Raw genomic sequence first — 27,824 nt, forward strand, 5'->3', positions numbered from 1 at the left:
AGTTAAGAGCTTTCTGGCTAACGCCGGTTTATAAAGCTCTTAACTACTGTACCCTAAAGTACACTAACACCCATAAACTACCTATGTACCCCTAAACCGAGGTCCCCCCACATCGCCGCCACTCGATTAAAATTTTTAACCCCTAATCTGCCGACCGCCACCTACGTTATACTTATGTACCCCTAATCTGCTGCCCCTAACACCGCCGACCCCTGTATTATATCTATTAACCCCTAACTTGCCCCCCACAACGTCGCCGCAAGCTACTTAAAATAATTAACCCCTAATCTTCCGACCGCAAATCGCCGCCACCTACGTTATCCCTATGTACCCCTAATCTGCTACCCCTAACATCGCCGACCCCTATGTTATATTTATTAACCCCTAATCTGCCCCCCACAACGTCGCCGACACCTACCTACACTTATTAACCCCTAATCTGCCGAGCGGACCTGAGCGCTACTATAATAAAGTTATTAACCCCTAATCCGCCTCACTAACCCTATCATAAATAGTATTAACCCCTAATCTGCCCTCCCTAACATCGCCGACACCTACCTTCAATTATTAACCCCTAATCTGCCGACCGGAGCTCACCGCTATTCTAATAAATGTATTAACCCCTAAAGCTAAGTCTAACCCTAACACTAACACCCCCCTAAGTTAAATATAATTTTTATCTAACGAAATAAATTAACTCTTATTAAATAAATAATTCCTATTTAAAGCTAAATACTTACCTGTAAAATACATCCTAATATAGCTACAATATAAATTATAATTATATTATAGCTATTTTAGGATTAATATTTATTTTACAGGCAACTTTGTAATTATTTTAACCAGGTACAATAGCTATTAAATAGTTAAGAACTATTTAGTAGTTACCTAGTTAAAATAATAACAAATTTACCTGTAAAATAAATCCTAACCTAAGATATAATTAAACCTAACACTACCCTATCAATAAAATAATTAAATAAACTACCTACAATTACCTACAATTAACCTAACACTACACTATCAATAAATTAATTAAACACAATTGCTACAAATAAATAAAATTAAATAAACTATCTAAAGTACAAAAAATAAAAAAGAACTAAGTTACAGAAAATAATAAAATATTTACAAACATAAGAAAAATATTACAACAATTTTAAACTAATTACACCTACTCTAAGCCCCCTAATAAAATAACAAAGCCCCCCAAAATAAAAAATTCCCTACCCTATTCTAAAATACAAATATTACAAGCTCTTTTACCTTACCAGCCCTGAACAGGGCCCTTTGCGGGGCATGCCCCAAGAATTTCAGCTCTTTTGCCTGTAAAAAAAAACATACAATACCCCCCCCAACATTACAACCCACCACCCACATACCCCTAATCTAACCCAAACCCCCCTTAAATAAACCTAACACTACCCCCCTTATGATCTTCCTACCTTGTCTTCACCATGCCAGGTTCACCGATCCGTCCTGGCTCCAAGATCTTCATCCAACCCAAGCGGGGGCTAGACATCCACTGAAGAAGTCCAGAAGAGGGTCCAAAGTCTTCCTCCTATCCGGCAAGAAGAGGACATCCGGACCGGCAAACATCTTCTCCAAGCGGCATCTTCTATCTTCTTCCATCCGATGACGACCGGCTCCATCTTGAAGACCTCCAGCGCGGATCCATCCTCTTCTTCCGACGACTAGACGACGAATGACGGTTCCTTTAAGGGACGTCATCCAAGATGGCGTCCCTCGAATTCCGATTGGCTGATAGGATTCTATCAGCCAATCGGAATTAAGGTAGGAATTTTCTGATTGGCTGATGGAATCAGCCAATCAGAATATAGTTCAATCCGATTGGCTGATCCAATCAGCCAATCAGATTGAGCTCGCATTCTATTGGCTGTTCCGATCAGCCAATAGAATGCGAGCTCAATCTGATTGGCTGATTGGATCAGCCAATCGGATTGAACTATATTCTGATTGGCTGATTCCATCAGCCAATCAGAAAATTCCTACCTTAATTCCGATTGGCTGATAGAATCCTATCAGCCAATCGGAATTCGAGGGACGCCATCTTGGATGACGTCCCTTAAAGGAACCGTCATTCGTGGTCTAGTCGTCGGAAGAAGAGGATGGATCCGCGCTGGAGGTCTTCAAGATGGAGCCGGTCGTCATCGGATGGAAGAAGATAGAAGATGCCGCTTGGAGAAGATGTTTGCCGGTCCGGATGTCCTCTTCTTGCCGGATAGGAGGAAGACTTTGGACCCTCTTCTGGACTTCTTCAGTGGATGTCTAGCCCCCGCTTGGGTTGGATGAAGATCTTGGAGCCAGGACGGATCGGTGAACCTGGCATGGTGAAGACAAGGTAGGAAGATCATCAGGGGGGTAGTGTTAGGTTTATTTAAGGGGGGTTTGGGTTAGATTAGGGGTATGTGGGTGGTGGGTTGTAATGTTGGGGGGGGGGTATTGTATGTTTTTTTTTACAGGCAAAAGAGCTGAAATTCTTGGGGCATGCCCCGCAAAGGGCCCTGTTCAGGGCTGGTAAGGTAAAAGAGCTTGTAATATTTGTATTTTAGAATAGGGTAGGGAATTTTTTATTTTGGGGGGCTTTGTTATTTTATTAGGGGGCTTAGAGTAGGTGTAATTAGTTTAAAATTGTTGTAATATTTTTCTTATGTTTGTAAATATTTTATTATTTTCTGTAACTTAGATCTTTTTTATTTTTTGTACTTTAGATAGTTTATTTAATTTTATTTATTTGTAGCAATTGTGTTTAATTAATTTATTGATAGTGTAGTGTTAGGTTAATTGTAGGTAATTGTAGGTAGTTTATTTAATTATTTTATTGATAGGGTAGTGTTAGGTTTAATTATATCTTAGGTTAGGATTTATTTTACAGGTAAATTTGTTATTATTTTAACTAGGTAACTATTAAATAGTTCTTAACTATTTAATAGCTATTGTACCTGGTTAAAATAATTACAAAGTTGCCTGTAAAATAAATATTAATCCTAAAATAGCTATAATATAATTATAATTTATATTGTAGCTATATTAGGATGTATTTTACAGGTAAGTATTTAGCTTTAAATAGGAATCATTTATTTAATAAGAGTTAATTTATTTCGTTAGATAAAAATTATATTTAACTTAGGGGGGTGTTAGTGTTAGGGTTAGACTTAGCTTTAGGGGTTAATACATTTATTAGAATAGCGGTGAGCTCCGGTCGGCAGATTAGGGGTTAATAATTGAAGGTAGGTGTCGGCGATGTTAGGGAGGGCAGATTAGGGGTTAATACTATTTATGATAGGGTTAGTGAGGCGGATTAGGGGTTAATAACTTTATTATAGTAGCGCTCAGGTCCGCTCGGCAGATTAGGGGTTAATAAGTGTAGGCAGGTGTCGGCGACGTTGTGGGGGGCAGATTAGGGGTTAATAAATATAACATAGGGGTCGGCGATGTTAGGGCAGCAGATTAGGGGTACATAGGGATAACGTAGGTGGCGGCGGTTTACGGAGCGGCAGATTACGGGTTAAAAGTGTAATGCAGGGGTCAGCGATAGCGGGGGCGGCAGATTAGGGGTTAATAAGTGTAAGGGTAGGGGTGTTTAGACTCGGGGTACATGTTAGAGTGTTAGGTGCAGACGTAGGAAGTGTTTCCCCATAGGAAACAATGGGGCTGCGTTAGGAGCTGAACGCTGCTTTTTTGCAGGTGTTAGGTTTTTTTTCAGCTCAAACAGCCCCATTGTTTCCTATGGGAGAATCGTGCACGAGCACGTTTTTGATGCCGGCCGCGTCCGTAAGCAACTCTGGTATCGAGAGTTGCATTTGCGGTAAATATGCTCTACGCTCCTTTTTTGGAGCCTAACGCAGCATTTGTTTGAACTCTCGATACCAGAGTTAATTTTATGGTGCGGCCAGAAAAAAACCCGCGGAGCGTTAACAGCCCTTTTACCGCCGAACTCTAAATCTAGGCCTCAGGGTTTTATTTGATAGATTAAAAATGCCCTTGCCTAATTGTTGTAGCTTCTTTTTTCTTGGTGGTATGTCCCCGTATGTTACAGTTTTTGCCTCCTTAGTTCTAACTTTTATTGTAAACTCAGACTCATTGGTGTGATGTATAAACTGAGATTTGTCAATAAAGCTCTTAAAAAAAAAAAAGTTCAGATTTACACTATTCAGACAGGGAAGGTTTCAGTAGTTCAAATTACACAATTCAATATTCAGTTACTATATCCAGCAATTTCATAGTAATTTGATGGTTTCCTGTTTCAGTGAACAATTGTGTAAGCTTCACTATTGTTCTTGGCTGATCCTACGGTGTCCATTTTAGGACATCCCTGCTCCCTCCTCCAAAACTCCCTCCTCCATCCTTTAAAACTTCATGCTCCCTCCTCTAAAACTCCTTGCTCCCTCCTGTAAAACTTCCTTCTTTTTCGTCCCTCCTTTAAAACTCCCTCTTCCATCCTCTAAAACTCCATGCTCCCTCCTCTGAAACTTTCTCCTTTCTGCTTCATCCTCCCTGCATCATGCTACCTCCTCTGTCCTCCCCGCACCATGCTACCTCCTCCATGCTACCTCCTCTGTCCTCCCTGCTTCATGCTGTCTCCTCCTTGCTCCATGCTGCCTAATCTATCCTCCCTCCTCTATTCTCCCTGCATCATGCTCCCTCCCCTTTCCTCCATGCTACCTCCTTTGTCCTTGTTGCTTCATGTTGCCTCCTCCATGCTACCTCCTCTGTTTTCCCTGCTTCATGCCACCTCTTCCTTGCTCCATGCTGCCTAATATATCCTCCTTCCTCTGTCCTCCCTGCTTCATGTTGCCTCCACCATGCTGCCTGCTCTCTCCTCCCTCCTCTGTCCTCCCTGCTCCATGCTCCCTTCTCTCTCCTCCATGCTACCTGCTCCATCCTCCCTTGCCTCCTCCATGCTACCTCCTCTGTTTTCCCTGCTTCATGCCACCTCTTCCTTGCTCCATGCTGCCTAATATATCCTCCTTCCTCTGTCCTCCCTGCTTCATGTTGCCTCCACCATGCTGCCTGCTCTCTCCTCCCTCCTCTGTCCTCCCTGCTTCATGCTCCCTCCTCTATCCTCCATGCTGCCTTCTCTATCCTTCCTCCTTTACCTCTCAGTCTTCATATACACAAATTATATATGTTTGTATAGTCACTTTTCAAAAAAAAAAAAAAAAAGTCTGCCTCTGGACAGAGTATGCAGTAGGGAGCAGACAGGGCAGAGGATGCAGCATGAAGGAAAGAGGGTAGAGCAGGCAGTATGGAGAAGGGAGGAGAGAGGAGGGTGCATGATGCAGGGAGGACAGAGGAGGGATGAGAGAGCAGGCAGCATGGAGGAGAGAGGAGGGAGCATGAAGCAGGGAGGACGGAGGAGGGAGGATAGAGCAGGCAGCATGGAGGAGAGAGGAGGGAGTATGAAGCAGGGAGGACAGAGGAGGGAGGATAGAGCAGGCAGCATAGAGGAGAGAGGAGGGAGCATGAAAAAGTGAGGACATAGGGTAGGATAGAGCAGGCAGCATGGAGGAGGGAGGAAAGTGGAGGGAACATGAAGAAGTGAGGACAGAGGATGGAAGATAGAGCAGGCAGCATCAAGGAGAGAAGAGAGAGGAGGGAACATGAAGCAGGATGGACCTAGGAGGGAGGATAGAGTAGGCAGCAGGGAGGAGAGAGGAGGGAGCATGAAGCCGGGAGGACAGAGGAGGGAGGATAGAGCAGGCAACAGGGAGGAGAGGGGATGGAGCATGAAACAGGAAGGACAGTGGAGGGAGGATGGAGCAGGGAGCATGAAGCAGGAAGGACAGAGAAGGGAGGATAGAGGAGGGAGCATGAAGCAGGAAGGACAGAGAAGGGAGGATAGAGCAGGGAGCATGAAGCAGGAAGGACAGAGGAGTGAGGATGGAGCAGGGAGCATGAAGCAGGAAGGACAGAGGAGGGAGGATGGATCAGGGAGCATGAAGCAGGAAGGACAGAGGAGGGAGGATAGAGCAGGCAGCAGGGAGGAGATAAGTGTCCAAAAGCAATAAATCATAAATGATACTTATACCACTGTAGTGAATAATAATGTTCCTTCTCCTTTAACCCCTTAACGACCGAGGACGTGCAGGGTACGTCCTCAAAAAAAAAGGCAGTTAACGCCTGAGGACGTACCCTGCACGTCCTAGGTGTGGAAAGCAGCTGGAAGCGATCCTGCTCACTTCCAGCTGCTTTCCGGTTATTGCAGTGATGCCTCGATATGGAGGCATCCTGCAATAACCTTAAATGGCCATCTGATGCAGAGAGAGCCACTCTGTGGCCCTCTCTGCACCGGACATCGATGGACGGTATAGTTGGTGGGTGGGAGCGGACTTGGGAGGCGGGTGGGCGGCCATCGATGCACCGTGTAATGTGCAGGGGGGCGGGATCGGGGGCGGGACCGACGGGCGCGCGCACGGGAGCGCGCGCGTGCACGGGGGGTGGCGGGCTGGCGCATGCACGGGGCGGGAGCGGGAGGGAACCGCTACACTACAGAAACAAATCTGAAAATAAAAATGTGAAAAAAAAAAATATTGTTAAGTATATAAGTTATCTGCAAGTGGTGGGAGGTTGGTGGGGGAAGCTACACTACAGAAAAGGGCATTTTTTAAAAAAAAAAAAGATTACTTTTTTTACTAAACTGGGTACTGGCAGACAGCTGCCAGTACCCAAGATGGCGCCGCTAAGGCAGAGGGGGAGGGTTAGAGAGCTGTTTGGTGGGGGATCAGTGAGGTTGGGGGCTAAGGGGGATCCTACAAAGCAGCATATGTAAATATGCTATAAAAACCTACAAAAAAAACAAATATACCTTTTATTTTAGTACTGGCAGAGTTTCTGCCAGTACTTAAGATGGCGGGGACAATTGTGGGGTGGGGGAGGGAAGAGAGCTGTTTGGGAGGGATCAGGGGGTCTGATGTTTCAGGTGGGAGGCTGAGCTCTACACTAAAGCTAAAATTAACCCTGCAAGCTCCCTACAAGCTACATAATTAACCCCTTCACTGCTAGCTATAATACACGTGTGATGTGCAGCGGCATTTAGTGGCCTTCGAATTACCAAAAAGCAATGCCAAACCATATATGTCTGCTATTTCTGAACAAAGGGGATCCAAGAGAAGCATTTACAACTATTTATGCCATAATTGCACAAGCTGTTTGTAAATGATTTCAATGAAAAACCGAAAATTGTGAAAAATGTAAAGTTTTTTTTTTTTATTTGATTGCATTTACGGTGAAATGGTGGCATGAAATATACCAAAATGGGCCTATATCAATACTTGGGGTTGTCTACTACACTACACTAAAGCTAAAATTACCCTAAAAAGCTCCCTACATGCTCCCTAATTAACCCCTTCACTGCTGGGCATAATACACGTATGGTGAGCAGTGGCATTTAGTGGCCTTCTAATTACCAAAAAGCAACGCCAAAGCCATATATGTCTGCTATTTCTGAACAGCAGCTGGGGATCCCAGAGAAAAATTTACAACCATTTATGCCATAATTGCAGAAGCTGTTTGTAAATAATTTCAGTGAGAAACTAAAAGTTTGTGAAAAAATTTGTGAAAAAATGAACGATTTTTTGTATTTGATCGCATTTGGCGGTGAAATGGTGACATGAAATATACCAAAATGGGCCTAGATCAATACTTTGGGATGTCTTCTAAAAAAAAATATTTACATGTCAATGGATATTCAGAGATTCCTGAAAGATATTAGTGTTCTAATGTAACTAGCGCTAGTTTTGAAAAAAAAAATGCTTTGGAAATAGCAAAGTGCTACTTGTATTTATGGCCCTATAACTTACAAAAAAAGCAAAGAAGATGTAAACATTGGGTATTTCTAAACTCAGGACAAAATTTAGAAACTTTTTAGCATGGGTGTTTTTTGGTGGTAGTAGATATGTAACAGATTTTGGGGGTCAAAGTTAGAAAAAGTGCGTTTTTATCCCATTTTTTCCTCATATTTTATAATTTTTTTTATAGAAATTATAAGATATGATGAAAATAATGGTATCTTTAGAAAGTCCATTTAATGGCGAGAAAAACGGTATATAATATGTGTGGGTACAGTAAATGAGTAAGAGGAAAATTACAGCTAAACACAAACACAGCAAAAATTTAAAAATAGCCTTGGTCCCAAACGGTCAGAAAATGGAAAAGTGCTGTGGTCATTAAAGGGTTAAGGACCTGTAATTCAGCTGTTCAGCAAGTGGTGTTTTCCCCTGGATGACAGGAACATCTTCTTTTTTTCAGAATGTATTAACACATAAAAACTAACAATAAACGCAATTAAACCAATTACAAACAAGCAACAGTTTGTAATTGCAAACACTGCAAAGGGAACTAAATTGTTTAAATATCATCTGGGACGTTGTATCCAGCAGCTGTAATTTTGTAACAGACTATATTCCCAAGTGGTATATTCCACTCTGTGTAACCCTTCCCTGTGACACAATCTCCAACGCACGTTTCTCTGCACCCAGCAGGATCTTCTAAGAGTCTTTCAATTATATGTTTCAAGTCCAGTCCTTAATAAAAGTGATTCGTCCTTTAAAACAAATATAGTATTAAAGTCTATAACAAAAGAAATATAACAACAGATTCACGTATATGAGTAGTAAATCTGTGTAAATGGTTGGCTAGATGGATAGTCGGGTAAAAATATATTAATAATACATATAAAAAGGGGACATCAAAAAAATACATTTTGTTCTCTGATTTAAAACTCACCTATATCCCTATTCAGTTTATGTAAGTATACTAAAAGTAGAAATCTAATAGTTCAATCTAAAAACATTAATAAAAATGAAGATGATATACCCAGAGTCACACCCTTAATTCCTGGCTAACCCACTCAACTATCTCTCCAGCCAATTTACAGAGATTGTCTAAAAATATATGTCAAATTCATCACATATGAAAAAAAAATCATTATAGAAAATGATGCAACTCAAAATTGCATAATTTTCTAAAATTATATTTTTTTCATATGCATAATATATACATAAGCATTTATATAAACAAGTCAAATATCAAATTGTATTGGTCTATAAATAAAATATATGTCAAATTCATCACTTCATCACATATATTTTTTCAACAACTCTGTTCACTTCCCAGCAGTAATGCCCAGCGGTAGATATGAAAGCTTAAACAGTTTCCTCCACTTTACGGAAATTACCAAAGCCCTACCTTTGACTGACCCAATTTATGATAGATTATAATAATTAAATAAGACAGCTAATTGATTAGTTTAACAAATTATTTGAAGAAGTGTACGCCCCAAATATTTCTATTGATGAGCCCCTAATGCTAAACAATAGGTAGATTACAATTTAAACGTGCAAAAGATCACATATTTGTATTAAAATGTATAAACTTTGTGATAGTCCCACACACTACATACATTTTATAAGACATGAAGGGAAAGTCTGTAAACTGGATCCCACCTGCCCACCAAAAGTGAGATCATTGTCTGGGACCTCATTCATCCCATCAGAGGCGTAACTAGAAACCACAGGGCCCAGGTGCAAGAATCTAAGAAGCCCCCCCCCCAAAGTGAATTTGATACGTACCTTTTTTCTTTTTTTTGCATTTAACACAGAAAAAAAATGTGAATCAGATTACATGTCTACAAAAGGAGGTACCCTTTGCCCACAGTCTGTGAGATGGTCTGAACCCAATTACTGTATATAGTGACACTGTTTAACCCACCAGTACTGTATATAGTGAGTTAGTGACACAGTCTGTAATCTGCCAGTGAGATGGCTGGCCTGACCCTACCCGCCCCAGTACTTTATAAAGTGACCACAGTAGTCTGTGACATGGTCCAGCCCCCCGTACTGTATATAGTGGTACTGTACAGACTGACACTGTTTACCCCCCACCCCCCATGCTGTAGTAACAAGGTCTGTAATTTGCTGGTTCCACAAACATATACACACAAACATACATACACACACACATATACATATACATACACACACAGTCATATACATACACACACAGTCATATACATACACACACAGTCACAAACATACACACACACACACAGTCACATACACACACACACACATAAACACCAATGGGTAAAACAGAGACACTAACCCCTGTAGTCAGAGACACTAGTGAAGCATCATGTCACACTCACATTATATCAGTGCAGGCAGTGTCAGGTCAACATTTTTTAATGTAAAAAAAACAAAAAACATTTATAAAGTTATATTGATTTGACTCTGTAGCCTGTGGAACAATTAAAAAAAAATCCCACAGCAAGTAGTCTCCAAGAAAAAAAAAGGCTGGAGAAATAGCAGAGGAACTCCTAGCAGTTACATTTAGCGACAAAAAAGATGTGTAGATTACAGCAAATACATGGCTGGAGAAGACCTCTGACCAGATAACGAAGCCTTATCTTGCTGCAAGAGAAACCAACATCTGGTATGAAAAGCTTGCTGTCTATATGATTCAGATGGCACTTTTTAATTTGTATATTTTGTACAAAGCCTCTGCATCTGGTAAAAAAAAGCTCTTTTTTACTAGATTATTAAATAGAGGTGATTGCAAGCCTTTCATTTAAAAAAGGAAGATATGCCCCAAAACCTTCAATGTGAAAACATAGTGAGACTAACGGGCAGACATTTCCCCCAGTTCTATCCCCCTACAGCAAATAAGGCCTAGTGCCCAAAACACAGCAAAGTTTGCTCAAAAAGGGGAGTGAGGAAAGATTCACATTTTCAATATATGACATGTCCATCAAAACCTGGTTTATGCATCAAAATTGCTTTGAAATTCATCATAAATTTGAAAAATGCTGGGTATAAATATTTTGGCAATCACAAAATTTGTGTATTTTTTTTTTATAATACTTACCATAAATAGGGATGGCTGGTGGCATATAATTAAATAATTTAATAAAGGCAGTATACAGACAGCCATAGCAAACAAGAGACTGACCCTTTCCCCAATAGCCCCTTTCAGAAATGCTGCAATTAGCGCCATCTATGACCCTTTGCCAAAAGATATCTAAAAATCCCCCTTCAGAACTGTGATGAACGGCTTCGGTTTGCAACTCCTATGACCCTTGGCCAAAACATATCTAAAAATCCCCTTTCAGAACTGTTGTATCTTTATTTCAAAAAGCAGGAATGCAAGCTATGCAGTCGGCCCATTTTTGGTTCAGAACCTGGGTAGCGCTTGTTGATTGGTGGCTAAGCTTATTACATTCCTGCTTTTTCAAATGAAGATACCAAGAGACTAAAGAAAAATTTGATAATAGGAGTAAATTAGAAAGTTCCATAAATATTGCATGATCTATTAGAATCATGAAAGAAAAAATGTGGGTTTAGTATCCATTTAAATAGCACCATATACTGTACATGTATTACAAATCTTGCAGCAGAAGTGGATGACCGGTATTGCACCTTCCCTACACAGCTCACTATTTTCCTGTGCTCTTTAGCCAGCTGTATTACATTTGAAGGGCTCTCTAGCTAGCAACCAGACATAGGGCTCACTTCCATTGAGCCATAATTAGGTTTGCGCGAGATCGAAAACCGATAAATATGCTGTCGGAAGCAATTTTGTGTATCAACTGTTTCCAATGGCGCATTATACCTCAATAGCCAGGGTCCAGCTGCCGAATATATTCTCACAACCCTTAGAAAGTATTATAATCTGTTAAGCGATACCTTATACCAGGTTTCCAATGAAAGCGCAAACCGTTAATACACTGTCAGAGGCTGTCGATACATTGAGAAAAATTACACCCAATTCAACTAGGCTTAAAAAAGGAAAATTTAGCTTTTTGAAACCTATTTCCCATTAAAATGTTCAAACTTGCAAATTATGAAAGTGTTTCAATGTTGACAAACTTTTTTAATATATAATATTTTTTGTTGTCCCATGTATAGGAATAGTTGCTCTTATGTTCTTATTGAAATATCAGTATGTGTTTAAATATAAAAATATATGCAAGCACATATCTATAGAATTCAAATTAGGCCTATGCCTAGGGCAACAATACATTTTACATATTTTAATAAAGTGGAAAATATAATTCTAATAAAAAATAGAATTTGCTTATAGTTAAAAAATATGTATTATAAATAAGTGTATCTTTGTTTTTTGTTTCTGTTTAGAGGTGATCACAGGTAAGGAGCACAGATGTTAAACGTAAATTTTATAGTGTAATGTTGGGTTACCAAAGCAACTAATTGATTTTAAAGAAATCCGAACGTCGGCTAGAAGCGTTAACACAACGTTAACTTAAACCTACACGAAAAGAGTGACTGCACGCAATGTACAACATATTTCAATGGAAACCTGGTACTAAAATTGAGTGATAAATGACTTTTAGCTGTCGGCCACTTTGGTAGCTTACGGCTCCATTTTTAACGACTCAATGGAAGCGAACCCATAATTGGCTGTAATAATACAAGGTGTACACAGCAACCAAAATAAAATTCTGAACTCCATGATGTCTAAACTACAGCGCACATCAAAAAAAAAAAAATCAGTCCAAAGTGCTAATATAGATTGGTGAAAAAGAGATAACTGTTAACATTGGGATTGATCATAATCATTTAGCAATAATCTAATGATTATCAACAGAAAACACAGTTTAAAGGAATAGTCTAGTCAAAATTAAACTTTCATGATTCAGATAAAGCAGCAATTTTAAGCAATTTTCTAATTTACTCCTATTATCAATTTTTCTTCATTCTCTTGGTATCTTTATTTGAAAAAAGCAGGAATGTAAGCATAGGAGCCATCCCATAAACAGGTTTGCAAAACTGGGTGCAAATCTGGTCCCCATGGCCGTACCTCTGGTTTGGATGTAAAACTCATCAAGAAATTTGAAATAGTTGTGAGTTAATATAAAACTTATTAGTTCTATAAGATAATCTTTTTTTTTATCAGACATATACAGGCCCATTTATCAAGCTCCGTACGGAGCTTGAAGGGCCGTGTTTCTGGCGAGTCTTCAGACTCGCCAGAAACACAACTTATGAAGCAGCGGTCTAAAGACCGCTGCTCCATAACCCTGTCCGCCTGCTCTGAACAGGCGGACAGGAATCGCCAGACATCAACCCGATCGAATACGATCGGGTTGATTTACACCTCCCTGCTGGCGGCCGATTGGCTGCGAGTCAGCAGGGGGCGGCGTTGCACCAGCAGCTCTTGTGAGCTGCTGGTGCAATGTTAAATGCGGAGAGCGTATTGCTCTCCGCATTTAGCGAGGTCTTGCGGACCTGATCCGCAGTGTCGGATCAGGTCCGCAAGCCCTTTGATAAATGGGCCTGTTAGGGATCCTCATTTAGATATTTCTCCACTGAATAGAGAATAGAGAGCGCTAACATCACAGGATAACCAATTAAAACTGTCTCTTCTTTTAATAATAGACAGTTTAAAGAGGAGATCGGTTGTATCCTTAATATAAGACTGTAGTTGTATCACATATCTCTGTAGATAGAAATCTATGTATGCTGATAATCTATCCGTCATACTATTTATACCGGAAATAATGGGTCTGCCAGGGGGTTAAGATACACTTTTGTCTATCTTAGGCAAGTGATAATAAGGAATGTTTGGATTTCTTGGGGTCAGATAACTTTTCTCCCTATTGTTAATAATTCCTTCATTGCTGCCATAATTAATAAGTTTGATCAGATCTTTCATAAATACATTTGTGGGTTCTTTATCCATTTCCTATAATATTCTTTATATAATAGTATTTGTTTAGCTTCCGTAATGTAATCCTTGTAGCTTTGGATGACAATCCCTCTCCCCTTGTCAGCCTGACGAATGATAACATTTCATTGCAAATTTTTTTTTCTGGACGGCGATGGTGGGGATATCTGGGATGTTGGGAAGGGATCTGGGAGGGGGGGGTGTAGGATATTGAGGGGGCAGCTACACTACACAAAATATCTTATTTTATTAAAAAAACATACATATTTTTTTGGGGCAAACTGGGCACTGGCGGACAGCTCAGCTGCTAGTACCCAAGATGGTGGCAAATAGGTAGAAGGGGGAGGGTTAGAGAACTGTATGGGGGGGATCAGGGAGGTTGGGGACTAAGAGGGGATCCCACACTGCAGAATCAATTGAAGAAAAAAATAATAATAAAAAAATGCTTTCTGCCAGTACTTAAGATAACAGTGACAATTGTGAGGTGGGGGAGGGAAGAGAGCTGTTTGAGGCGGGTCAGGGAGGGTTCAGGGGGTGGGATGTGTCAGGTGGGAGGTTGATCTCTACACTAAAGCTAAAATTAACCCTACAAGCTACCTACATTTACCCCTTCACTGCTGGGCATAATAGAAGTGTGGTGCACAGCAGCATTTAGCTGCCTTCTAATTACCAAAAAGCAACGCCAAAGCCATATATGTCTGCTAGCAAAGGGGATCCCAGAGAAGCATTTACAACCATTTGTGCCATAATTCCACAAGCTGTTTGTAAATAATTTCAGCCTGAAACCTAAAATTGTGACAAATGTTACGATTTTTTTTATTTTGATCACATTTGGCATGAAATATACCAAAATGGGTATGATCAATACTTTGGGTTGTCTACTACACTACACTAAAGCTAAAATTATCCCTACAAGCTCCCTAATTAACCCCTTCACTGCTGGGCATAATACACGTGTGGTGCGTAGCTCCATTTAGCGGCCTTCTAATTACCAAAAAGCAACACCAAAGCCATAAAAGTCTGCTACTTCTGAACAAAGGGGATCCCAGAGAAGCATTTACAACCATTTGTGCCATAATTGCACAAGCTGATTGTAAATAATTTCAGTGAGAAACCTAAAGCTTGTGAAAAAGTGAACGATTATTTTTATTTGATCGCATTTGGCGGTGAAATGGTGGCATGAAATATACCAAAATGGGCCTAGATCAATACTTTGAGTTGTCTACTAACAAAAAATATATACATGTCAAGGGATATTTAGGGATTCCTGACAGAACTCAGTGTTACAACGTAAGTATCGCTAATTTTGAAAAAAAAAAAATGGTTTGGAAATAGCAAAGTGCTACTTGTATTTATTGCCCTATAGCTTGCAAAAAAGCAAAGAACGTGTAAACATTGGGTATTTCTAAACTCAGGACAAAATTTAGAAACTATTTATTTTGGATGTTTTTTGGTGGTTGGATATGTGTAATAGATTTTGAGGATCAAAGCTAGAAAAAGTGTGTTTTTTCAATTTTTTCATCATAATTATAATTTTTTAATAGCAAATAATAAGGTATGATGAAAAATTAGAAAGTCCATTTAATGGCGAGAAAAACGGTATATAATATGTGTGGGTACAGTAAATGAGTAAGAGAAAAATTACAGCTAGACACAAACAACGCAAAAATAGCCCTGGTCCCAAACGGTCAGAAAATAGAAAAGTTCTGTGGTCCTTAACGGGTTAAGGTAATCCTTAAAAGTCTTCCATAACTAGGCTCTGAAACAGATCTATATAAGCCACATCTTCCTTTTTAGGACAAAAGTAGGAGAGTAATGCCAAATTGGTATGAATAGTACCCTCAAATAATTCATTAGAGAGATCATTTGGATCTAAGTAGACCACAGAGGTCCCCTGTTTTGCCTCCATATTATTTGTTAACACAGGTATCCCATTTATTTTATGGTTTTTGTGTTGTTTATTGGCAAAATATCTGTGTAGAGAGAGTTTCCTCAGACATTTAATCAAATCATCTCAAACATTTTATAGGAATTAGAAGGACAAAACTGAGTCCCTTACCCAGAATTCTAATTTCATCATCATTTAGGGTTCTAGTTGATAGATTAAAAAATGCCCTTGCCTAATTGTTGTAGCTTCTTTTTCTTGGTGGTATGTTCCCATATCTTACAGTTTTTGCCTACTTAGTTCTAACTTTTATTGTAAACTCAGACTCATTGGTGTAATGTATGAACTGAGATTTGTCAATGAAGTTCTTAAAAATAAAAAAAAGTTCAGATTTACACTATTCAGACAGGGAAGGTTTCAGTAGTTCAAATTACACAACTCAATATTCAATAACTATATCCAACAATTTCATTGTAATTTGATGCTTTCCCATTTCATTGAACAAGTGTGTAAGCTTCATTATTGTTCTTGGCCGATCCAACAGTGTCCATTTTAGGACATCCCTGCTCCCTCCTCTAAAACTTCCTCCTCCACCTTTTAAAACGTTATGCTCCCTCCTCTAAACTTCCTTGTTCCCTCCTGTAAAACTTCCTTCTTTCTCGTCCCTCCTTTACAACTCTCTCTTCCATCCTCTAAAACTCCATGCTCCCTCCTCTGAAACCTCCTCCTTCCTCCTCCCTCTGTTAAAACTGCCTCCTTTCTGCTTCATCCTCCCTGCACCATGCTACCTCCTCTGTCCTCCCTGCACCATGGTACCTTCATGCTGCCTCCTCCTTGCTCCATGCTGCCTAATCTATCCACCCTCCTCTGTCCTCCCTGCTTCATGTTGCCTCCACCATGCTGCCTGCTCTCTCCTCCCTCCTCTGTCCTCCCTGCTTCATGCTCCCTCCTCTCTCCTCCATGCTACCTGTTCCATCCTCACTCCTCTGGAGCAGACAGGAAAGAGGAGGAAGCAGGGAGCAGACAGGACAGAGGATGCAGCATGAAGGAGGGAGGGTAGAGGAGGCAGTATGGAGAAGGGAGGAGAGTGAAAAGTGCATGACGCAGGGAGGACAGAGGAGGGAGGGTAGAGCAGGTAGCATGGAGGAGAGAGAAGGGAGCATAAAGCAGGGAGGACAGAGGAGGGAGGATAGAGCAGGCAGCAGGGAGGAGATAAGTGTCCAAAAGCAATAAATCATAAATGATACTTATACCAATGTAGTGAATAATAATGTTCCTTCTCCTTGAAGGACCTGTAATTCAGCTGTTCAGCAAGCAGTGTTTTCCCCTGGATGACAGGAACATCTTCTTTTTTTCAGAATTTATTAACACATAAAAACTAACAATAAAAGCTATTAAAACAATTACAAACAAGCAACAATTTTCTCAGGGTTAACATGTGTGTAATTACAAACACTGCAAAGGAAACTAAATTGTTGGTATATCATCTGGGACGTTGTATCCAGCAGCTGTAATTTTGTAACAGACTATATTCCCAAGTGGTATATCCCACTCTGTGTAACCCTTCCCTGTGACACAATCTCCGACACACGTTTTCTCTGCAAGATCTTCTAAGAATCTTTCAATTATAAGTGCAGTCCTTAATAAAAGTGATTCATCCTTTAAAACAAATATAGTATTAAAGTCTATAACAAAAGAAATATAGCAACAGATACACATATATGAGTAGTAAAACTGTGTTAATGGTTGGCTAGTGTAATGGTTTTCTTTTATAGTGGATCTATTTTTGCAGAAAGGAAGAGATATTAGTTTTAGAATATTTATTCTTAGAATTATAGTGTGTTGCTGTAAACAAATAATGACTTATTATTGTTAGAATAAACAGGATTTATCTGCCAGCTTTTATATTTTAACAAGAAATGGAAAGGTTGTTTATATTGGAGACGTAACAAATAACTTCCAAGGCCACAAAGTTGTTAAATGTAACAATTGCTACAAATCACCAGGTTTAGATACATAGTAACTGACTTTGGAAATATATGCAGATCAATGGTTTGAGTGATAGATCGAACGATTATACACAAGTGCTGCAAATAACGTAACAGCTGTTATAATATGACCCTTTGAGATGAGTAACACATGCGGTTAAGATTTATAGTAAGACCGGTACTTACATCCAATAACGGCTGAGTATTTGTTGTCACTTCAAGCAGTACAATGTGATAGCAGAGAAATCCTTCAGCGTCTGGAAGCGGGTAAGTGCTGTGGCGAAAACGAGGCTGCCTACGTGTATCGTTGAAGGAGACAGCTGATACCAGAAATCAGGCAGAAGTACAGCGGTTGTTAGCGTGACACTTTACCTCTTCATGCGGATACTTCAGGAACAGTTGAAGATTCAGGTTTGAAGCAAAGGTGTTATAGATAAAAAGTTAAATAACGAAGTTATTAGGATAAACTCTCCAGGAATTCTTTGACTATGCAATGAACTAGGACAGAGCTCAGAAACTACTGAAGCAGGATTTCCAAGCAATCAACTCAATGAGGTGCAGGTTTAAATAGGCTAGAGAGAGAGACATGCGCAAACTATTCTTAAAGGTACAGGCATGACAGCTTGATGGATAGTCGATTAAAAATATATTAATAATAAAAAGGGGACATCAAAAAATACATTTTGTTCTCTGATTCAAAACTTACTAACTGCTAATTCATAAGCTAAAACACAAACCACTCACCCATATCCCTATTCAGTTTATGTAAGTATACTAAAAGTAGAAATCTAATAGTTCAATCTAAAAACATTAATAAAAATAAAGATAATATACCCAGAGTCACACCCTTAATTCCTGGGTATTAAGCTGACAGCTAACCCACTCAACTATCTCTCCAGCCAATTTACAGAGATTGTCTAAAAATATATGTCAAATGTATCACATATGAAAAAAATATAATTATAGAAAATGATGCCACTCAAAATTGCATACTTTTCTAAAATTATATATTTTTTAATGCATACTATATACATAAGCATTTATATACACAAGTCAAATATCAAATTGTATTGTCTACCCTCCCTGTTTTCTACAACTCTGTTCTCAGCAGTAATGCCCAGAGGTAGATATGAAAGCTTAAACAGTTTCCTCCACTTTACGGAAAACATAGAGGCCCCACCTTTTACTGACCCAAATTATGATAGATTATATTAAATAAGACAGCTAATTGATACATTTAACAAATTATTTGCAGAGGTGTACGCCCCATCTAAACATATTTGTATTGACGAGTCCCTAATGCTAAACAATAGGTAGATTACAATTTAAACGTGCAAAAGAGCACATTATTGTATTAAAATGTATAAACTGTGTGATAGATATAGTGATAGCGCTGCCGAATCTGTTAGCGCTCTACAAATAACCGATAATAATATTAATAATAATAGTCCCACAGTCTACATACATTTTATAGGACATGAAGGGAAAGACTGTAAACTGGATCCCACCTGCCCACCTTAACTTACCAAAAGTGAGAAAATTGTCTGGGACCTCATTCATCCCGTATTAGGATATGGTTACCATCTTTATGATGATAAATATTATACTAGTATCCCCCATTTATAAAGTTATATTGCTTTGACACTGTAGCCTGTGAAACAATTCAAAAAATAATTTTCCCACAGCAAGTAGTCTCCAAGAAAAAAAAGTCTGGAGAAATAGCAGAGGCACTCCTAGCAGTTACATTTAGCGACAAAAAGATGTGTAGATTACAGCAAATACATGGCTGGAGAAGACCTCTGACCAGATAATGAAGCCTTATCTTGCTGCAAGAGAAACCAACATCTGGTATGAAAAGCTTGCTGTCTATATGATTCAGATGGCACTTTTTAAATTGTATATTTTGTACAAAGCCTCTGCATCTGGCAAAAAAAGCTATGTTTTAATAGATTATTAAATAGAGGTGATTGCAAGCCTTTCATTTCAAAAAGGAAGATATGCCCCAAAACCTTCAATGTGAAAACATAGTGAGACTAACGGGCAGACATTTCCCCCAGTTCCCCAGTTAATCGGACAGACTTGCTGGGCCTATGACTCTTATCTGCCGTCAATATCTATCGGCTAGATTTAGAGTTTATCGTTAGCCGTCAAAACCAGCGTTAGAGGCTCCTAACGCTGGTTTTGGGCTACCGCTGGTATTTAGAGTCAGTCAGGAAAGGATCTAACGCTCACTTTGCAGCTGCAACTTTTCCATACCGCAGATCTCCCTACGCCATTTGCGTATCCTATCTTTTCAATGGGATCTTTCTAACGCTTGTATTTAGAGTCGTGGCTGAAGTGAGCGTTAGAAATCTAACGACAAAACTCCAGCCGCAGAAAAAAGTCAGGAGTTAAGACCTTTCTGGGCTAACGCCGGTTCATAAAGCTCTTAGCTACTGTGCTCTAAAGTACACTAACTCCCATAAACTACCTATATACCCCTAAACCGAGGCCCCCCCCACATCGCCGCCACTTTAATAATTTTTTTTAACCCCTAATCTGCCGACCGCACACCGCCGCAATTTATGTTATCCCTATGTACCCCTAATCTGCTGCCCCTAACACCGCCGACCCCTATATTATATTTATTAACCCCTAATCTGCCTCCCCCAATGTCGCCGCCACCTACCTACAATTATTAACCCCTAATCTGCCGACCTGACCTCACCGCTACTATAATAAATGTATTAACCCCTAATCCGCCTCACTAACCCTATCATAAATAGTATTAACCCCTAATCTGCCCTCCCTAACATCGCCGACACCTAACTTCAAGTATTAACCCCTAATATGCTGACCGGACCTCACCGCTACTCTAATAAATTTATTAACCCCTAAAGCTAAGTCTAACCCTAACACTAACACCCCCCTAAATTAAATATAATTTTATTCTAACAAAATAAATTAACTCTTATTAAATAAATTATTCCTATTTAAAGCTAAATACTTACCTGTAAAATAAACCCTAATATAGCTACAATATAAATTATAATTATATTGTAGCTATTTTAGGATTTATATTTATTTTACAGGCAACTTTGTATTTATTTTAACCATGTACAATAGCTATTAAACAGTTAAGAACTATTTAATAGCTACCTAGTTAAAATAAGTACAAAATTACCTGTAAAATAAATCCTAACCTAAGTTACAATTAAACCTAACACTACACTAGCAATAAATTAATTAAATAAAATACCTACAATTATCTACAATTAAACCTAACACTACACTATCAATAAATAAATTAAATAAAATACCTACAAATAAATACAATTAAATAAACTAACTAAAGTACAAAAAATAAAAAAAGCTAAGTTACAAAAAATAAAAAAAATAATTACAAACATAATAAAAATATTACAACAATTTTAAGCTAATTGCACCTACTCTAAGCCCCCTAATAAAATAACAAAGCCCCCCAAAATAAAAAAATGCCCTACCCTATTCTAAAATTAAAATAGAAAAGCTCTTTTACCTTAGCCAGTTTATTTAATTGTATTTATTTGTAGGTATTTTATTTAATTTATTTATTGATAGTGTAGTGTTAGGTTTAATTGTAGATAATTGTAGGTATTTTATTTAATTAATTTATTGCTAGTGTAGTGTTAGGTTTAATTGTAACTTAGGTTAGGATTTATTTTACAGGTAATTTTGTAATTATTTTAACTAGGTAGCTATTAAATAGTTCTTAACTATGTAATAGCTATTGTACCTGGTTAAAATAAATACAAAGTTGCCTGTAAAATAAATATAAATCCTAAAATAGCTACAATATAATTATAATTTATATTGTAGCTATATTTGGGTTTATTTTACAGGTAAGTATTTAGCTTTAAATAGGAAAAATTTATTTAATAAGAGTTAATTTATTTAGTTAGATTTAAATTATATTTAATTTAGGGGGGTGTTAGTGTTAGGGTTAGACTTAGCTTTAGGGGTTAATAAATTTATTAGAGTAGCGGCGAGGTCCGGTCGGCAGTTTAGGGGTTAATACTTGAAGTTAGGTGTCAGCGATGTTAGGGAGGGCAGATTAGGGGTTTATACTATTTATTATAGGGTTAGTGAGGCGGATTAGGGGTTAATACATTTATTATAGTAGCGGTGAGGTCCGGTCGGCAGATTAGGGGTTAATTATTGTAGGTAGCTGGCAGCGAAGTTGTGGGGGGCAGATTAGGGGTTAATAAATATAATATAGGGGTTGGCGGTGTTAGGGGCAGCAGATTAAGGGTACATAGGTATAATGTAAGTTGCGGCGGTGTACGGAGCGGCAGATTAGGGGTTAAAAAAAAATATGCAGGGGTCAGCGATAGTGGGGGCGGCAGATTAGGGGTTAATAATTGTAAGGTTAGGGGTGTTTAGACTTGGGGTACATGTTAGGGTGTTAGGTGCAGACTTAGGAAGTGTTTCCACATAGGAAACAATGGGGCTGCGTTAGGAGCTGAACGCTGCTTTTTTGTAGGTGTTAGACTTTTTTTCAGCTCAAACAGCCCCATTGTTTCCTATGGGGGAATCGTGCACGAGCACGTTTTTGAAGCTGGCCGCGTCCGTAAGCACCGCTGGTATTGAGAGTTGCAGTGGCGGTAAATATGCCTGTACGCTCCCTTTTTGGAGCCTAGCGCAGCCATTCTGTGAACTCTAAATACCAGCAGTATTTAAAAGGTGCGGGGAAAAAAAAGCCAGCGTTAGCTACGCGGGTCGTTACCGTCAAAACTCTAAATCTAGCCGTAAGTTTCTATGTTTCTATCCCACTACAGCAAATAAGGCCTAGTCCCAAAAACACAGCAAAGTTTGCTCAAAAAGTGGAGTGAGGAAAGATTCACATTTTCAATATATGACATTTCCATCAAAACCTGGTTTATGCATAAAAAATTGCTTTGAAATTCATGATAAAGATGAAAAATACTGGTAAAAATGCTGGGTATAAATATTTTACCAATCACAAAATTTGTGTATTTTTTATCACTTACCATAAATAGGGATGGCTGGTGACATATAATTAAATAATTTAATAAAGGCAGTATACAGACAGCCATAGCAAACAAGAGACTGACCCTTTTCCCAATAGCCCCTTTCAGAAATGCTGCAATTAGCGCCTTCTATGACCCTTTGCCCAAACATATCTAAAAATCCCCCTTCAGAACTGTTGTTTCTTTATTGAAAAAGCAAGGAATGCAAGCTTAGCAGTCGGCCCATTTTTGGTTCTGTACCTGGGTAGCGCTTGTTAATTTGTGGCTAAATGTAAGCTTATTACATTCCTGCTTTTTTAAATAAAGATACCAACGGCTAGATTTAGAGTTCTGCGGCCAAAGGAGGGGTGCGTTAGCTACGCTGGCTTTTTTTCTCCCGCTCCTTTTAAATACCGCTGGTATTTAGAGTTCACAGAATGGCTGCGTTAGGCTCCAAAAAGGGAGCGTAGAGCATATTTAACGTCACTGTAACTCTCGATACCAGCGGTGTTTACGGACGCGGCCAGCTTCAAAAACGTGCTTATGCACGATTCCCCCATAGAAAACAATGGGGCCATTTGAGCTGAAAAAAAATCTAACACCTGCAAAAAAGCAGCGTTCAGCTCCTAAGACAGCCCCATTGTTTTCTATGGGGAAACACTTCCTACATCTGCACCTAACACTCTAACATGTACCCCGAGTCTAAACACCCCTAACCTTATGCTTATTAACCCCTAATCTGCTGCCCCCGCTATCGCTGACACCTGCATATTTTTTTAACCCCTAATCTGCCGCTCCGTACACCGCTGCTACCTACATTATACCTATGTACCCCTAATCTGCTGCCCCTAACACTGCTGACCCCTATATTATATGTATTAACCCCTAATCTGCCACCCCTGCTATCGCTGACCCCTGCATATTGTTATTAACCCCTAATCTGCCGCTCCGTACACCGCCGCTACCTACATTATACCTATGTACCCGTAATCTGCTGCCCCTAACACAGCCGACCCCTATATTATATTTATTAACCCCTAATCTGCCCCCCACAATGTCGCCTCCACCTACCTACAATAATTAACACCTAATCTGCCGACCGGATCTCGCCGCTACTCTAATAAATTTTTTAACCCCTAAAGCTAAATCTAACCCTAACACTAACACCCCCCTAAATTAAATATAATTTAAATCTAACAAAATAAATTATCTCTTATTATATAAATTAATCCTATTTAAAGCTAAATACTTAACTGTAAAATAAATCCTAATATAGCTACAATATAAATTATAATTATATTGTAGCTATTTTAGGATTAATATTTATTTTACAGGCAACTTTGTAATTATTTTAACCAGGTACAATAGCTAAAATAGTTAAAATAATTACAAAATTACCTGTAGAATAAATCCTAACCTAAGTTACAATTAAACCTAACACTACACTATCAATAAATTAATTAAATAAAATACTTACAATAATCTACAATTAAACCTAACACTACACTATTAATAAATTAATTAAATACAATACCTACAAATAACTACAATTAAATAAACTAACTAAAGTACAAAAAATAAAAAAGAACTAAGTTACAAAATATAAAAAAATATTTACAAACATTAGAAAAATATTACAACAATTTTAAACTAATTACACCTACTCTAAGCCCCCTAATAAAATAACAAAGACCCCCAAAATAAAAAAATGCCCTACCCTATTCTAAATTAAAAAAGTTCAAAGCTCTTTTACCTTACCAGCCCTGAAAAGGGCCATTTGCGGGGCATGCCTCAAATAATTCAGCTCTTTTGCCTGTAAAAAAAAACATACAATACCCCCCCCACAAATTACAACCCACCACCCACATACCCCTAACCTAACCCAAACCCCCCTTAAATAAACCTAACACTAAGCCCCTGAAGTTCTTCCTATCTTATCTTCACCATGCCAGGTTCACCAATCGCTCCAAGTTCCGAAATCTTCATCCAAGCCCAAGCGGGGACTGGATATCCATAATCCGGCTGAAATCTTCTATCAAGTGGTGGCTGAAGAGGTCCAGAAGAGGCTCCAAAGTCTTCATCCTATCCGGGAAGAAGAGGAGATCCGGACCGGCAACCATCTTGATCCAAGCGGCATCTTTTATCTTCATCCGATGACTAACGGCTCCAGCTTGAAGACCTCCAGCGCGGATTAATCTTCTTCTTCCGACGTCCAACTGAAGAATGAAGGTTCCTTTAAGGGACGTCATCCAAGATTGAGGTAGGAAAATTCTGATTGGCTGATGGAATCAGCCAATCAGAATCAAGTTCAATCCGATTGGCTGATCCAATCAGCCAATCAGATTGAGCTTGCATTCTATTGGCTGTTCCGATCAGCCAATAGAATGCGAGCTCAATCTGATTGGCTGATTGGATCAGCCAATTGGATTGAACTTGAATCTGATTGGCTGATTCCATCAGCCAATCAGAATATTCCTACCTTAATTCCAATTGGCTGATAGAATCCTATCAGCCAATTGGAATTCAAGGGACGCCATCTTGGATGACGTCATTTAAAGGAACCGTCATTCGGCGAGTAGGCGTCGGTTGAAGAGGATGGATCCGCGTCGGCTGGGAAGAAGATGGCTCCGCTCTGCTCCGGAAGAAAGAAGATTGAAGATGCCGCTTGATAGAAGACTTCATCCCGATGATGTACTTCCAACTTCAGCCCGATGATGGAGTTCTTCAGCCGCTGCTTGGATCAAGACTTCGGACCCTCTTCTGGACCGATCGCTGAACCCGGTGAGGTGAAGACAAGGTAGGGAGATCTTCAGGGGCTTAGTGTTAGGTTTATTTAAGGGGGGTTTGGGTTAGATTAGGGGTATGTGGGTGGTGGGTTGTAATGTTGGGGGGGGGTATTGTATGTTTTTTTTTTACAAGCAAAAGAGCTGAATTCTTTGGGGCATGCCCTGCAAAGGGCCCTTTTCAGGGCTGGTAAGGTAAAAGAGCTTTTCTATTTTAATTTTAGAATAGGGTAGGGCATTTTATTAATTTGAGGGGCTTTGTTATTTTATTAGGGGGCTTAGAGTGGTGTAATTAGTTTAAAATTGTAATATTTTTCTAATGTTTGTAAATATTTTTTTATTTTTTGTAACTTAGTTCTTTTTTATTTTTTGTACTTTAGTTAGTTTATTTCATTGTATTTATTTGTAGGTATTGTATTTAATTAATTTATTGATAGTGTAGTGTTAGGTTTAATTGTAGATAATTGTAGGTATTTTATTTAATTTATTTATTGATAATGTAGTGTTAGGTTTAATTGTAACTTAGGTTAGGATTTATTTTACAGGCAATTTTGTAATTATTTTAACTAGGTAACTATTAAATAGTTATTAACTATTTAATAGCTATTGTACCTGGTTAAAATAAATACAAAGTTGCCTGTAAAATAAATATTAATCCTAAAATAGCTACAATATAATTATAATTTATATTGTAGCTATATTAGGGTTTATTTTACAAGTAAGTATTTAGATTTAAATAGAAATAATTTATTTAATAAGAGTTAATTTATTTTGTTAGATAAAAATTATATTTAACTTAGGGGGGTGTTAGTGTTAGGGTTAGACTTAGCTTTAGGGGTTAAAAAATTTAGTAGAGTAGCGGTGAGCTCCGGTCGGCAGATTATTGGTTAATACTTGAAGTTAGGTGTCGGCGATGTTAGGGAGAGCAGATTAGGGGTTAATACTATTTATTTTAGGGTTATTGAGGCGGGAGTGAGGCGGATTAGGGGTTAATACATTTATTATAGTAGCGGTGAGCTCCGGTCGGCAGATTAGGGGTTAATTATTGTAGGTAGGTGGAGGCGACGTTGGGGGCAGCATATTAGGGGTTAATAACTTTATTATAGTTGCGGTGAGGTCCGGTCGGCAGATTAGGGGTTAATAATTGTAGGTAGGTGGAGTCGACGTTGGGGGCGGCAGATTAGGGGTTAATAAATATAATATAGGGGTCGTCGGTGTTAGAGGCAGCAGATTAGGGGTACATAGGGATAACGTAGGTGGCCGCGGTGTACGGAGCGGCAGATTAGGGGTTAAATTTTTTTAATATGGTGGCGGCGATGTGGGGGGACCTCGGTTTAGGGGTACATAGGTAGTTTATGGGTGTTAGTGTACTTTAGAGCACAGTAGTTAAGAGCTTTATAAACCGACGTTAGCCCAGAAAGCTCTTAACTACTGACTTTTTTCTGCGGCTGGAGTTTTGTCGTTAGATTTCTAACGCTCACTTCAGCCACGACTCTAAATACCGGCGTTAGAAAGATCCCATTGAAAAGATAGGATACGCAAATGGCTTAGGGGGATCTGCGGTATGGAAAAGTCGCAGCTGGAAAGTGAGCGTTAGACCCTTTCCTGACTGACTCCAAATACCAGCGGGCGGTAAAAACCAGCGTTAGGAGCCTCTAACGCTGGTTTTGACGGCTACCGCCCAACTCTAAATCTAGGCCCAAGAGACTAAAGAAAAATTTGATAATAGGAGTAAATTAGAAAGTTTTATAAAAAATTGCATGATCTATGATAATCATGAAAGAAAAAATTTAGGTTTAGTATCCATTTAAATATCGCCATGTACATATATTGCAAATCTTGCAGCAGAAGTGAATGACCGGTATTGCACCTTCCTTTACAGCTCACTATTTTCCTGTGCTCTTTAGCGAGCTGTATTACATTTGGAGATCTCTCTAGCTAGCAACCAGACATAGGGCTCACTTCCATTGAGCATAATTAAGTTTGCGCGAGGTCGCAAACCGATAAATATGCTGTTGGAAGCAATTCTGTGTATTTACTGCTTCCAATGGTGCGTTATAACTCAATAGTCAGGGTCCAGCTGACGAAAATATTTTTGTGTCCCATAGAAAGTATTATAATCGTATAATAACCTTATACCAGGTTTCCAATGAAAGCGCAAACCATTAATACACTGTCAGAGGCTGTGGATACATCAAGAAAAATTACACCCAATTCAACTAGGTTTAAAAAAGGAAAATTTTGCTTTTTGAGACCTATTTCCCATTAAAATGTTCAAACTTGCATTATGGAAGCGTTTCAATGTTGACAAAAAATTATAATATGTAATATTTATTGTTGCCCCTTGTATAGGAATAGTTTCTCTTATGTTCTTATGGAAATATCAGTATGTATTTAAATATAAAAATATATGCAAGCACATATCTACAGAATTCAAACTAGACCTATGCCTAGGGCAACAATACATATTACA

This window comes from Bombina bombina, chromosome 10 (assembly GCF_027579735.1).
Source record: "Bombina bombina isolate aBomBom1 chromosome 10, aBomBom1.pri, whole genome shotgun sequence".
Classification (NCBI taxonomy): Eukaryota; Metazoa; Chordata; class Amphibia; order Anura; family Bombinatoridae; genus Bombina; species Bombina bombina.